The sequence below is a fragment of the Camarhynchus parvulus genome, chromosome 1 (genome assembly GCF_901933205.1).
Source record: "Camarhynchus parvulus chromosome 1, STF_HiC, whole genome shotgun sequence".
NCBI classification, from domain to species: Eukaryota; Metazoa; Chordata; class Aves; order Passeriformes; family Thraupidae; genus Camarhynchus; species Camarhynchus parvulus.
This window is the reverse complement of record NC_044571.1, coordinates 20,916,307-20,930,802: the sequence shown is the minus strand read 5'-3', so window position 1 is coordinate 20,930,802 and position 14,496 is coordinate 20,916,307.

The window sequence follows — 14,496 nt, the reverse complement described above, 5'->3', positions numbered from 1 at the left end:
AAATTAGCATTAACCCAAGCTATTATTTCTTCAAAGTCTATTATTCTCTGGTCAAGAATCTTCACAGTTAAGAAGCAGAGCTTGCCGGTGTAGACCCAGAACTCACCAAGGCAGCATGTCTTGGGACTGGAGCTAGATCAGACCATGCCAGATCAAAAACTGAAAGATACCAAGCAACAATGAGCCACAGCAACTGTCAATAAATTCTAAATATGCTCATGAGCATTATTTACCTTCTTGTTCCCCTTGTTCCTGTCAGTAATGCCTGTTGAGTGGCATGAAGGATTGCTTGGGATGCAAGCTGCCTTCCCAGGACAGCTAATCCTCATCCAGGCACCAGAAATCTGTTTATGTCTTCTGATGTGGTTTGGTTTGTTGTTTTCATGTTTTAGGTACCTATTTATCCACAGGTAAGTGTATTAAACCCTAATTTCATAACCTCAGGAATTAAAGTAAACCATCTGTGGGAATGATAGGTAGGAAGAAAATAAATTGCTAGATATCAACATTTCTTTTACGTATTTGGCCCCTAACCTTATTAATAATCAACTAATGCTGGGGATGCAACAACCTGCTTTTTATTTTGATTGTTACAAAGCATCATTTCCAAAAACATTTGTAAACTCTCACTCAGTCATTTGTAAACACTGACAAAACAGAAGTTGGCTGCTCTGAAGGACAGAGCAGGAAGATAGATTCAGTGGTTGCAGCTGCAACAAACACCTCAGCAGCAACCAAAAAAAGAGGAAACAAAAGGAGTCCCCAGCAATTTAAGTCTTGCAACAGAAAGAAACATAATTTTCCTCTCTTCAGAAAGTCATAATGAGGTAGTTTCTGCAAAGCTCCCCATACACAGCAAAGCTCTTTGCATCAGGAAAAACTGAAATCTTGTTAACCTGTGCTAAACATTGTCTGTTTCAATGGCAGGGAGGGAGGGAGGCAGAGAGGGCTTCTAAAGGCACAAATGCCATCTCTACAAAGCTCTCTCCCCTGGCTGCTAAGGTCCCCAGGTTAATACATATAAATAGTGCTTTTGATTTATGATATAGACAGCTGTAACAGATGAATGGCTTTAATTTACCAAGCCAGAAAAATCAGCATTTCAAGAAAAAATTCTTTCCCTGCCACTGCAACTGAGAAGGCTTAGTGAGGCTTATGTGAGCTCTGCAGCAGATCCATGACCCAGAGGACCTGTGGCTGGCCACACCAAAAATGATGGCTGGTTCCTGTGTCTGTTGGTAAAGGTGTCACATATCATGCAGAGGGAATCAGAGAACACAATAAATAAATCCCTGTCAGTATTTTAAATATCTGTTTGAAATGTCAAGCAGAGGAATTTGATTCAAAATTCAGCCTTTCTTGTCCCTAATTAGTCTCAGCAAAATCTTGCATGGGAGATGAAAGCTGGAGAGATGTTTCTTCAGTTCTTATAGCTTTTACCAGCTGTTTTTGGAAAATACTAAGCATTCTTAAATCTATTGAACTAAACTAGAATTCTCTCAATTGCAAGGATAAGGGTCACATATGAAATACTGCCTTAAAATCTGGCAGCTTTACAAAGAAAAGGCACCAGATGGATAACCCCTGGCTAAATCCAGCCTCAAAGGAAAATTCTCCTGTCCACTGGCCTGTTTCCATCCCCCATACTCTGAAAGGTGATCAGGTGTAGTAAGGAAATCATCTTTATCCTGCTTGCTTTTCCCCCTGGCATTGCTCATAGCCTGTAACCACACATTAATCTGCTGCAGGCTGTGTCACCTGAGATGTGTGATGTGAGTATCTGAGATATGTGAGTACCTGTTCCTAAGCAGCTTTGAGCAGATATATCTGCAACTGACCCTCTTTGTGTTTTTCATTTTTTGTTTGAAAATGCAGTGCTTTGTCAACCCGATGTGGTTTGGGGTTTTTTCTGTTATTACCTTCAGATGTCTGCTCTCCCCCTATTCCAGCTGGAGTCTAGAAGCCACAGTAACCAACAGACCCAAGGGCATTCAGTTTGTCTCTGCTACAGTTTCTCAGTCACCAGAGGAGCAAAATATCAAAGCCCTCATTGTGTAAAACTACAATCAACAGCAAACAATCCAGTGTTCTTTTACCAGTGGTGATACTGTTGAGTTGTGATTCCTGAGGTATCCTTGGCAATATTATTTTATGAGAAGACATAGCATGTTTAACTAGGAAAGCATTTGATTCTTCTCAAATGAGAGGAGGCCTAGGAGGCCTTTGGTGCTTTTCTTCTTTTGTTTCCATCAAGAAAGATAACAGTGACTAAAGTTGGACATCTCATCATTGCCAGTTCTTACTAAATTCATTAACTGCATTTATTAAACTCTCTATGAATGTATAGTTTCTTGTCATATATCAGTCCCAAGCTACTTAAAATCACAAAATGAAAGATTGAGTCATCAGAAAGCACAACTTCTAGTCAAAAGATTTGCTTTGAATTTTTTTGGCAGGGATCACAAGATGATGCTATTAAATATGGCCATAAAGAAAAGGGACATTCTCATGTCCTTTTAGACTATCAAATTCTTCTTTATTGCAAAAGAGATACTATGATAAAGTAGTATGCATTTGAGATTTTTCTCAGATTTTTTTTTCTCAAATGGTAATTGTAATCATTACCTCAGTTCCAGGTCTGGGATACAGTTTCTTATAAAATTTCTTTAAAATTTTCTTTAAAAGTTCTTATGACAGAGTCATTTGACACTGAAGCAGATACTTAAGGGTGCTGGAGCATAGTCCTGTACTACTTTGATTTGGATCATTCCAGTTCAAAATTTGTGAATGAAAAGGTCAATCTATAGCATGTTTTTGTTATCCTTGCAAATGACCAATAATCTAAAATTTTTTAAAAACTGAAACCTCACTGCAGAAGGAAATAGATCTGCTCTATAATCTTCACAGTGAATCTGGGTTTCATTTTACTACACTGGTTTAATAGCTTATTACAGCAATCCAGCTGGTGTTCCAGGAATAGATCGCTTTGCTGCTATGAGTGGGATTTTTTTTGTTCTCACATTTATCAAATATTCTGGCCAGCTGGCAATCTTTGCATACTTGGCTCTATACTACACCAGTCCTAGTGAGTGCAAATAATCTATAAAACCTTGATGTGGAGGATTAGATGGGTTCTAAGAGGACATCTGTGAAAACATGGGTGAAAACCTTGGACACTTATGCAGACACTTGCCAATGGTGTGTCTGCTGCTTTTCCACATGGCTGTGAATTATGTAACGACACAAAGTAATGCACTTGCCTTTGGAGAGACAGAGAAAATGAATTGAAAGCACATAATTAAACTGCATAGGAATATGATTTTCCAACATGCAGGATACTATTCAAAACCTACCTATAAAAACCAAATGAAATATTTCTTTTTTTCCCTACTTTTACCTTTCCCATCCAGAGCAGAGTTGGGAATATTCTTGTCAGAGTTTTAACTTGTACTTTGGCATTCTGCTCTGCCAGCCCAGTAAGTATCATCAACCTCTAAGGAACGTGATAAACATGAGAAGTTTTGCTAAACTGGGCATAAAAAATTTTACCAGGAGGTATAATAAAACAAACAAACACCAAACACAAAAAACACACCGGCTGGGCTACTAAAATAACTATTGAAAATAATAAATATTTTTGGCTTTCTTATTATTTTCATCCTTATTTAGAACACTAACAGGTGAAGATTACTAAATGAAGAAAATTATAAATGTATTAGTCTCACAGTCTGAAGCAGTGTTATGAAGGTCTAAACCTTCATATAAACCTTCAAATACAGGAGTGGTGCACCTAAGTGAGATTTTTGACTGAAAAGAAAATAGAAATACACTAATGAGCATCACAAATTGACCTGTCAGAAGTCTAGAAAACTTCCTCAGGTACTGTTGCATAAAGGAGAAATGAAAGTTTGAAAGGGAGGAATCTAGTTCACCACTGAGACTCTGAATTTAAAGGGTTTATGTGTGGGTGTCTAAGTTCACAGCACAGGCTGTAGGTGCCAGGCAACAGAGCTGGAAAACATCCCACTGACAATACCCACCACCAGCAGCAGCATTCAGCTCTAACAACACAGATGCCAAGCACTCTTATCTGCACCCTGAGGAGTCCTGCCTGACCTGGCCCTCCCAGCCTGAAGGGTCTGGAGCACCTTCAGCTCTGCTGTCACACCTGCCAGCCCTGTCTCCAGCCAAGGCCAGCAGGGTGATGCAGGACAGCAGAGCTCCCAGCTGTTCTGACAACCCAGGCTTTTAAACTCTGCAGTAATAGGTGGTGCAACTCTGCTGAGCTCTACTGAGAACATGAAGGTTTCATCCATTAATGGTCAAAACTCAGCAGGAGTGCTCCTGGGGCTTATGGTTCCACTTGAGGGCAGCCCAAATGAAACTAGACACCCTTGTTTAAGCAGCTGAATTTCTTTCTGGATGAATGAATGGTGAATTGAATTTCTCTGCTGATTTTCATTACCCAGAACTTTTCTTAATATAGCACCAACCTGACAACAGGGAGATCCCAAATGTATCTTATTTTGGAAATGAATCCCCACTCTACCCCACCAATAATGTCCAAACACAATATTGAAAAATATGCAGCGGGAACTGAACCAGTGCTGCCAATAATTGCAGCTTAGGAGCATGTGTAACATATGGATAGGGTAATTAGCAAGTTAAAATGTGCATGATAAAAGATGATAGTCAATAGAGAAGGCATGATACACTCTGTAGGCACTGAATGCACTCCATTAAGAAGAGGAATATAGCTCAAATTTGGTAGTTAGACCCTACTGCGTGCCCTGTCAAAAACGTTATGCTTGTCCATCACACTGACAATGCTCTGAATAAAAATAACCTGTATTAAAAAGACGCAGTGATGAGGTAAATTGTGCTGATAGGGAGTGTTAAAAATGCCTCATCTCTAGAAGAAATGGGTTTGGAAACAGACTTACTGTGGCTGCTAAAGGAAGAGCTGCCTTTAGGTTGGGAAGCATTGACTGAGCCTCCTGAAGGGCCAGGACAGCTCACGTGCTGCTGGGGAGAAAAGAGATATATCCTGAAGAAAATCTCAATGTTTGTGAACACCCTGCTTGTTTGAAAGCTTCTACAAACTTTGTTTGCTAAAACAAGCCAAATTAAAAAGTGAATTAAGCTCTTGTAGTTTCCAAGACTGGGTTCACACTGCATGATATCAGTCAGTCCCTGTATTCACTGTCTATGCAGTCTAATTCAACAAAAATTCTTGAGATCAGACAGGTCTTGTTCAGGTTATGTCATAGATCCACTGACCAAAGAGAACAAACACCCAGATGTCCAAAGAGATGCAGCCTGAAAGCTTTTCTGAATCCATCCCCTCGTTCTTCCCTGCCAAGTTGCCAAACACTCGGTGTCCTCCCACCCCAGCCGTGGGTGTACCAAGGGGTCCTGGGTCCTTGCTGCCAGCCTCACACAGATTTGGCTGTCACCCTCCAGGGACATGTAAACACTGCAATGGGCTGCTCAAGGAGAAGAGGGAGTCACCCTCCCTGGCAGTGTTCAAGAAATGACTGGATGTGGCATTTGGTGCCATGGCCTGGCTGGCAAGGCGGTGATTGGCCAAAGGTTGGACTCAGTTACCCCAGAGGTCCTTTACAACCTAAATGATTCTGTGATTTCCCACACTGTTGGTGAATTTCAGCAGTCTGCAGGTGTTCATAGGGCAGGAGCTCCCTCAGAGGCAGCCAGGAGCACCTGGAGCTTGGTAATTCTTGATAGGCCTTAGGGGAGGTGCTGGCAGGGAGACTGAGGTACCTTTGTTACCTGTGAGCTGGGCTATCTCCCAAACAGCAAGATGTATTGACGTTTATCTCAGAATAAAATGTATATAGCTTCATTAACGGATGAGTAAAAATCCTAAATTTCAGCTTTACTGAAGTGCTTGTATCACCTGGGGTATAACAGATATTTTGAAGGGATTTTTTTCAGTGTCATCTCTAATGACATCCACTCTATGACTTGTTCTGTTTCATGAATCCAAAGAAGTTATGAATATGTTATAGTATTTCTTTTCAATCTTCCTGCATAGTGGAAGAGAGCAAATGCACAAAATATAAAATCTGACCTTCTTAAAAATCTAAACCAAAATTAAATCACAGAATATAGTTTTAAAATCAAGTTAAAGGGGAAGATAAATGTTAAGCTAATATAAAAAAGACTAGGAATATCTTTAGAAAATAAACGGTTTCTATTGTCTTTAGGGTTTTCTTTTTTCCCTTTAAAGTATGAACACCCCAAATGTATGCTATGTTGCATTTCTCCCCAGTCCTCACTTCAAAATAAAGAATTATATATTGGGCAGTTATATTGGGCAGTAGGTTTTCCTTATTTAAAGGAATCAGGGAAAGCTGTTTTCATAAATTTCCCCTTTTTGGTAGGCAGTATAATGTACAGAGCACTACCAGGAAACTTAACAATCTTTAAATTTTAGCAGCATCCTTGCCACTAATAATCCTTGCCTCTCATACCACATGCATTTTGTCCAATAATTCTTTAGAGTCATGTTCATCTACATATTTTCCTAACTGCAAAAGTAAATATTTGCCAGGAATAAAAAGGAAACATTTTAGCCCAGCAACAGCCTAATCTTAATGCACCAATGTTCTTTTGAAATCTTATAGAACATGTCTTCCTGTTTTTCCTTGTTTCTTGCTGTTCAGTTCAATTTATGGAGGGGAATTAAAAAAAAAAAAAGGCAAATTACCATTAAACCAAAAATTAAATATTGATCCAAGTGAAAAATTTCTTTAGCTCTGTTTGTGAAGAAAGAAGCAAGACTTTCCACCAGACAAAGGGCAGGTCAATGTTGGGAATCAGCACAAGCTGCTCAGTTGAACTATTCATTGAAATAATTACATCTTCAGGGGATTGCATTTATCTATGAAGAACATGATAATCTCTGAATTAAATGTAAATTTCTTAGAGCAGAGGATAGGTACTTTCAGCCTACAAGAGGGTGATACATGAAATGCAGAGAAACCAGTATGTCTTTGTCATTTTTCCTGTTTGTAGTTTTTAAATATATTTATTTTGACTATGAACATTTTTTTATAAAATAACATCATCCTGCAAAATTAAGTGAGCTTTGAAATTCTGTAGTTTAGACTTTTCTGTAGTCAGGATTATCATGACAGGGTTTGGGTTTTATTTTTTACTGAAAGATTACCAAACCTCATGTTATCAAATATATCCCATCCTCTTTAGATACAAAATAGTTACTATTTGGTCTGAATTGCCAAGATGTTAGAGGGCATTGATATGTGAGAGAACTGAAAACAAAAATTTCGCCCAAGCAGGAAAGATAACAAAATGGTAAGGTATGAAAAAACTTTCCCCCAAAATACTTCATAATGTTGACAAATCAAAAAATCTCTTCTTTTACAATTTTTATGTCCCATGTAAAACTCAGGGATAGTGTGAAAGCATGAGTACTCTTTCTAAAAACAGGGACATCTTGTAAAGCTTTGACACAGATCTGACCTTCCAGAGGCCAAAAACTGGGATGTGTCACTTTTGTGGACTGGGACTATCAACAAGCAGGCTTTTCTTATTTTTTATCTCATTAGCTAAGAAAAATACACATATTGCATAGTCTAGTCTCTGAAAACTTTTAGCTAACTGTGCTTTCAGCATCAAAAGATTATCCTTCTTTTGTAGTACATTCCCTTCTAAACATTTTGAACCTCTTTATGCTCATACAAAACATGAAGCACCAATGTCTTCTACAGTATACTGTGCAGGTGCTGATAGGTCTGAAGTCCCTAAAGACAGGTCAATTAGAAAATCTGCTTATTATAAGACATGCACTGCTTATTAAAACATATACACAATTTTTAACACACACACACACACACATATTTTTTAACTTTTTTTCCATCCTACTCATTTTCCAACATTTATTTCCTCAGCCTTTTCATTCACGTGGTTAAATTCACACACAGGACTGAATTTTCAAATTGTTTTACCATGGTTTCAGCTATGTGTCTCCTATTGACTCCTTAATGAGAGCAATCTTGAAAAAAATCCCTAATAGTTTTATAAAAATGTAGCCTTCTGCTGCTTTCTCTGAGTGATGAGTACTGTGATTGCAGGGGTGGGAGGTAAGAGACAGATAATAAGAAATTTCAACTCAAAGTATCCTGATGACATGTGAAAGATGAATTGAAAATGCTTTAGTTTAGAAATTAGTTTTCATGGCTTTTAAGGTGACTGATGAGATGACTTTGAACAAGATCTACCCAGCAGTGGTCACTGTGCTGGAACAGCAGAAGGCATGCAGTGTGAGGGTGGGCATGGTGCACTCCAGGGTTATCTACCCATCTATTTAAATAATTCTGAACAGCTGAAGTTATCACATTGATAGGATGTAAATACAAGTCAATGGTATTTTGCAAAAAGATTCTTTTTTGTAAGAAAAGGGACCTTGTTATAAATTAAACCTGCTGCAGCTTTTAGGCACCAGTTCCAGGAGGACAGGGTAGATAAAAGGCAGGCACACATGGGGAAGATGAGAGGAAAGGAAAAGTGGTGAGTGCAGGGGTGGACATCAAAGCCAACCCCGAATCCACAAGAGCCTCAGGGAAGAAACTCATCTGAGGTTTGGAAGAACAGGGTTCAAGTCTTTGGTCTTCTGATTCAAATAAGTTTGTACTTGGATTCCCCATGTTACTTGGTTGTACTCAGACACTTTTGCTCTGTATGAAGGAGAGCCTGGGAAGGGCAGGCCAAATCAGTGAAACCCTTACACCCCTGTCCTTCTCTGTGATGAGCAAGACCCTGCAGCGAGCTTTGCTCTCAGCAGATGATTCTGAGATGACATAACAATCAGTCTCTCTGTCTTTCATTTTTCTCTTATGAAAAGCTTTTAGAGGTTCATCTCAGTGTGGAATAGGATGTTTTTTGTTTTATCTTGATAACTTTATCAGAGTAGAGAAAAGCTTGTCCACACAGTTTTATGTGCAAGTATTTAATTTTCACCTCAGGACTTTAATATCACTCTGAAATCGGAAATGGAGATCCAGACTCAGATATGTTTCAGGTCACTCTGAAATTAAGCTAATTATCTTGATGAATATTTAGCTAAGGATCATTAGGTTTGTTATAAATTATCCTACACTCTTGTTGTTTGGGACAATGAAATTTTTATTGCTTTCCTTGTAGTCAATTCTATTTTCAAAGCCTTGCAAATTAATTTTGGTTCTGCCTTGTAGTGCTAAAGGAAGCAATAGTGAAAAGGAAGAATCATGCCAACGTCAGAGTGCAACAGTGCCCATCTGTGCCCATGTCAAGCAGGGATACTGATGGAGATCCCCATTTCCCTGCCCCCTGCTATGTGGCTTTTTGGCAGCCTGGTGATGCATCCCAAAGTTTTGTATTGTAACTACACCTAACAAGGCAGCTAACTCAGACTTCTGCTTAAAAGTAAGATCAATTCTATGTAAATGACATCCTCAGGCAGACCATTCTACTGCTCAACTGTATTTCTGCAACTAGAATTCTTTCCTTAATGTCTAATTATAATCTCCCTTACCACAACCTAAACCCTTTACATTCTTTTCTAAAATGCCTTATTCCTACCTATAAATAGCAGCCTGGCTCTCTTTCCCAAATCCCTTTTACATTCCCTTCTTGCTTTTCCAGACATATCACTGTAACATGTACGACACCACAGGATTAGTTTTTTCCAGACTTAGGTGGGTGCCAATAAGGCAAATAGTTGTGGCAAACCTTGTTTGCCCAGTGCTTCTCACCCACAGCAACTTCCTGGTCTTTCCCAGCAAGCAAGGAAAGTGACTGCTTGTATTGGGATGCCAGCCCAGGGCTGGTGCTGAAGGCTCAGAAACACAGGTGAGACACTGTCCAGAATAATACAAGCAAGGAAATTACAAGGGCTTTTTTTTTTCCTTTTTCCCTGAAGTGTTTTGGGGTATAAACTGCTGGCAGTACATACCACTATATAATGATGTTGCGGATGCTTCCACCATGAGATACATTTGTGCATCCTTGACATGTAAAGTCTGGTCTGCATTTTTGAGTGGGAAACACCCCAAAGGATTCTGGTTTTGACAGAAGGGTTTTCTTCCTGCCATCTTACTCAAACATTCATTTCTGTTCATTTTCCTGTACCATTCTTCCACTTCAAATACAATTAGAGTAAAATCATATTATCTTCCTATCATTTGTTGAGTATTGTGCTCTCATTTGACCTAAAGTGGCTATCTAAGACTGAGATCTCAAACACAGGTGAAAAGACCAGGGAAGGAAGTGGCAATCTGACTGCTGGAAAGATAACACAGTAATTTCTTACACATACTTTAAAAGTGGTGGTTGTAGCATCAGTTTCAATGGGACTTAATCTGATCAGAAAGAGAAGTATAAAAGTGTTTATATTCAGGAATAATAGTGTTCCAATGGATGGGGTATTCTTGTTTGTTTCTTTCTTTCTTTGTGGGATTAGGATTATTGTATTTGGACCCATGCCCTATCTTTAACAGAAGGGACTAAGGGCAAACACCCAGTGGTAGCACTGGTGGGAGCCCAGTAACTGCTTGTAGCTGGAAGAGCTGCTGGGAAGCAGCTTGTGGAGAGCACTGCTTCTTTTTTAATGCCTTATGGAATTTTCTAGCACACAGTCTGGCTCTTTTTGTTATCTGCCAGCAGATCTCTGAACGCATGACCCATAGCAAAATCTACTTACAGGGTGAAAAACCTGACTATCAGTTAGTGTTAAGCTGATTAAAAAAAAACTAAAAACCCAAAACAACAAGCTAGTGCTTGGGGAGAGAGAATGTTGTCTTTGAGGGCTTTTTTTTTCCTTTAAAAGACTCTAATAATATTCCACTTCAGTCTGAGCATTAAATTAGAAGGTGCAAGTGAAAGAATGAATATTTACAGAAAAAAGAATGGAAAGATTCCTAGAATAATTCAAACACATTAGTTGCAATAATTAACCATTAAAGAAAAATACTAGTAGTACCACAAATTAATAGCATTATAAATATTCATAATTCAAAGCCTTTTAAAACAGTTTATTGTGCAGAATACTAATTTAAATCTAACCTCATTTTAAAAATCAGAATATTCAGTCAGGCTTAAAAATGAATATGTAATATTTGTTAGACACCGGATGTGCAGACTCAAATGGCACATATTTAGCCTTCTGGAATGAAGTTTCTGTAGCAGTCCAGAGAGTATCACTGTGAGGGGAAGGGTTGTAGAAGTGGCCAGCAGAAGCCACTAGGCCAAATCTCTCCTCAGCAAAAGCGGGAGCCAATAGTGATCTAAGAAATTCCTCCCACCTGGTGTTTTTCCAAGGGGTGGGCATGGACCTGAGATGAAAAGGGATGGTGCCCATGTGTGTGTCACTGTCACCCAGGCTTGGCTTTGTGTCTGAATTCAGAGTTGATCATGTCCCAGCTAAAGCCTTGCCCTGGGGCTCTGGTACCACATCTGACATCCCAGCACACAAGCAGAAGAGAGTGGGAATGTGTTGTCATTATATTGCATGAGTTCTACTGTCATTACAGTGCAAGGGTTCCATATTGCTAGAGTTTCATACCTCCTTGATGTTTCTTGTAGGCAGCTCCTCTAGGCACTGACTCTTCCTTGTCCTCACAGCAGCCAACTGACTCCAGCTTCCCTCAACCAACCAATCCACTCTTTTATAACACTCTTCTTATTGGCTACAGCTGCAGCCTGTTAGAATCAAGCTGTTCCCAATCTTTAATAATTAACCCAGCTGCAACTCTTTAGGGGATAAGATTATTTTCTACACTACCTTTATTTACTTATATTCTATTCTCCTACAAGAATGTAGCGAGATAAGCATTTGGTGAGGGACATGTCTGGTTGTACTTGATGATGAGACCTGCTAAGGTCAAAGCCTAAAACCCAGGTCCTTGCACAATGCAGGTGGAGCAGCATCAGGAATAGAGCACATCATCCTGTTTGGAATAACACCCAATGAGCAGTGCCAGGAGAACACTTGCTCCAGCAGTGTGATTTTCCCTTTGTCATAACTTAACATCACCTGAGAAAGCCTCCACATGGGGGTCATTTAGCCCTGTAGTTGAAGAAAATTTGCTGTCTGGAAAGGGTCATATCCTGCCATTTTTCTTTTGTATGTATAAGAATGTTATTGTTTATCAATTGACCATATGGAAGTATTGATTGAAGATTGTTAGGATATCAGGAGACCTTCATGGTTGTTATACAATTTGTATTTGTTAGCCTGCTCATAGGTATTTAGTTGTTTTAATAAATCCACAAGAAAATACAACCTGAAGATCCATGTAGCTCAGATAGAATTGTGAAGTAATTTGGCCACTCTTTTTCTCTAAAAGTTCAGGCACATGAATCTGTACAGATACAGGTCTGGACAGCTCTGAAAATGTAGGTGTTAGATTAAAGTGTTACAGGAATTACTGATCCTCCAGTCCCGTGCCCCACTGGAGCTTTACTGCTCCATGGCAGCAGAAATGTTTCCTGGCAGTTCTTGTGGGGATAAAGAGGCAGCTCTGCTGCAGGCTGCTCAGAGAGATTTGTTGCAGGTACATTGATAGGATGAAGACAGAGGTCTCTGCTGCAGGGAAAGCCCCGCAGAGACCAGTCCTGTGGGTCTCCAGGAGATCCCTCCTGGCAGCAGTGGGGGCTGGGAGGCTCCCACCCCCCCTGCACGCCTTTGTCTTGTCGGGCAGCTCTGCCTCAGGCCAGCTGTTGTCTCCCTGAGAGCACAGCTGGTTGCAGCATGCTTCCTCTGGCCAAAGCACACAGAAATGGGCAAGAATTTCTCTCCTGATGCAGTGATTTTGTCTCACAGCCCCCAACCTTTTGGCTGGAAAAGAAGCCTCTGTGGTTATTGGAGGGGAATTCAGGGAGACAACCTGACCAGAGGTGCTTTGCAGTACAACAATCTTGGGCTATTGATCCTGGCTCCACTCTTGAACTTAATTTGGAGATTTGAAGGCATAAAAATCCATTCTGGTACATTAATCTGATTTCCTGTATAGCCAGGGTATGCAACTTTGTCCATTAAATAAATTCGGAACTGGGTATTTTTATGTAGCTGGAAGTATGGCACGGAGGAGTTCCTTCTTGGCTAAAAGAGTCATTTCCAAAGAAATCTGGGACTGCAGTGTTGGTGCAGTGCTCACCTTTTACAGACAAAGAAGTTACTTACAAGTCCTATTTGTCTGGTTTTGCCCCCAAAAACAAAGTATCTTGATCTTAAACCAGTGCCAAAGCAACATTCTTTCTATTAAGTTTTTACTGAAAAATTATGCTGATCCCAGATTAACTTGATGAGGATAAATTGGTTTAGTCTAACAGTTGCAGCATATGAAATATACTAACTCCAAATGATAAAGGATTAGCCTTTAAAAAATATACAAATTGATTTCTTGGTTTCCTCTTTTTAAACCCAGAATGTCATTAATATCTACTGCAAAAGTATCTCAGATAAATTGCTTCCTCATTTTTTTCTTCTACAAAATGTCATGCTTTCATCCAGCCTAAGATGGAAGGGAGGATATATTTACCTCTTTTTACAATTTAAAGAATAAGTGTTCACAGTTAGAGCTGCTAAGTGTTCCCACTTGTAAAACAGGTACCTTCTAAGAACAATGACTCATCAGTATTTCAGTGCTGGCTATTTTAAAAATACAATATAGCATATCCACAGGAAATATTTATATTATTTAAATAAGAAATGGTTATCATAAAACTCTGATTTTAGATAACAAATGCTAGAACTTGTCTCATCTGGGACAGGAGAGAGCACTTTTAATTATCTCCTTGTGTAGAAATCAGTACATCCATCTGCCTTATATGTCACAAATATTTCTTGCAATGTAGGCAACACTTCTGCACCAGGAATCTTTGCAGAGAAGAGAAGGCAGCTTTAGAAGGGACAGCAAGTCCTGGAGGAGATGACTGTCACAGGAGCAGCTGCCAGTAAATCCTGCCTGATGCTAGTGTGTGTCATCTGCTCCCCAGATCTTCAGGATATATGTCTGGTCTTCAAACAAGATGTGTCAGAGCCGTTTTCCTTTTATTTCTGCAGAAGAAATGAAGGTGCTGCTTTAGGTAGAGCAAAAAGCTTTCTTTTCATAATTCATGGAAACCATTTAAATCTATAAACATGTCAGAATTAAAATTGTACCCATGTCAGCATTACAAGGATATAGATCTTGGCCATTTGGGGTGAGTGAGTTTTTCTGCACTGACCTTAAAAGTTTCCTTCTCCAGGAGAACACAGGGTGTGGCTCTGGGGGAATCCATCCTTCCAGCTTTAACTCTGCCTACTCTCTGCATCTCAAGGACTGGGGAAGAAGAAAAGTCAGAAATGGAAGAGTCGAGAAAGAAATTCATAGTTGTTTTGGTCTTTTCCTTCCTCCCTAACAACTGCCTTCTACAAAGCTGGTAAAAATGACACCAGGTAGCCCAGGAGAAAAGGGAGTATCCTAGATCTGC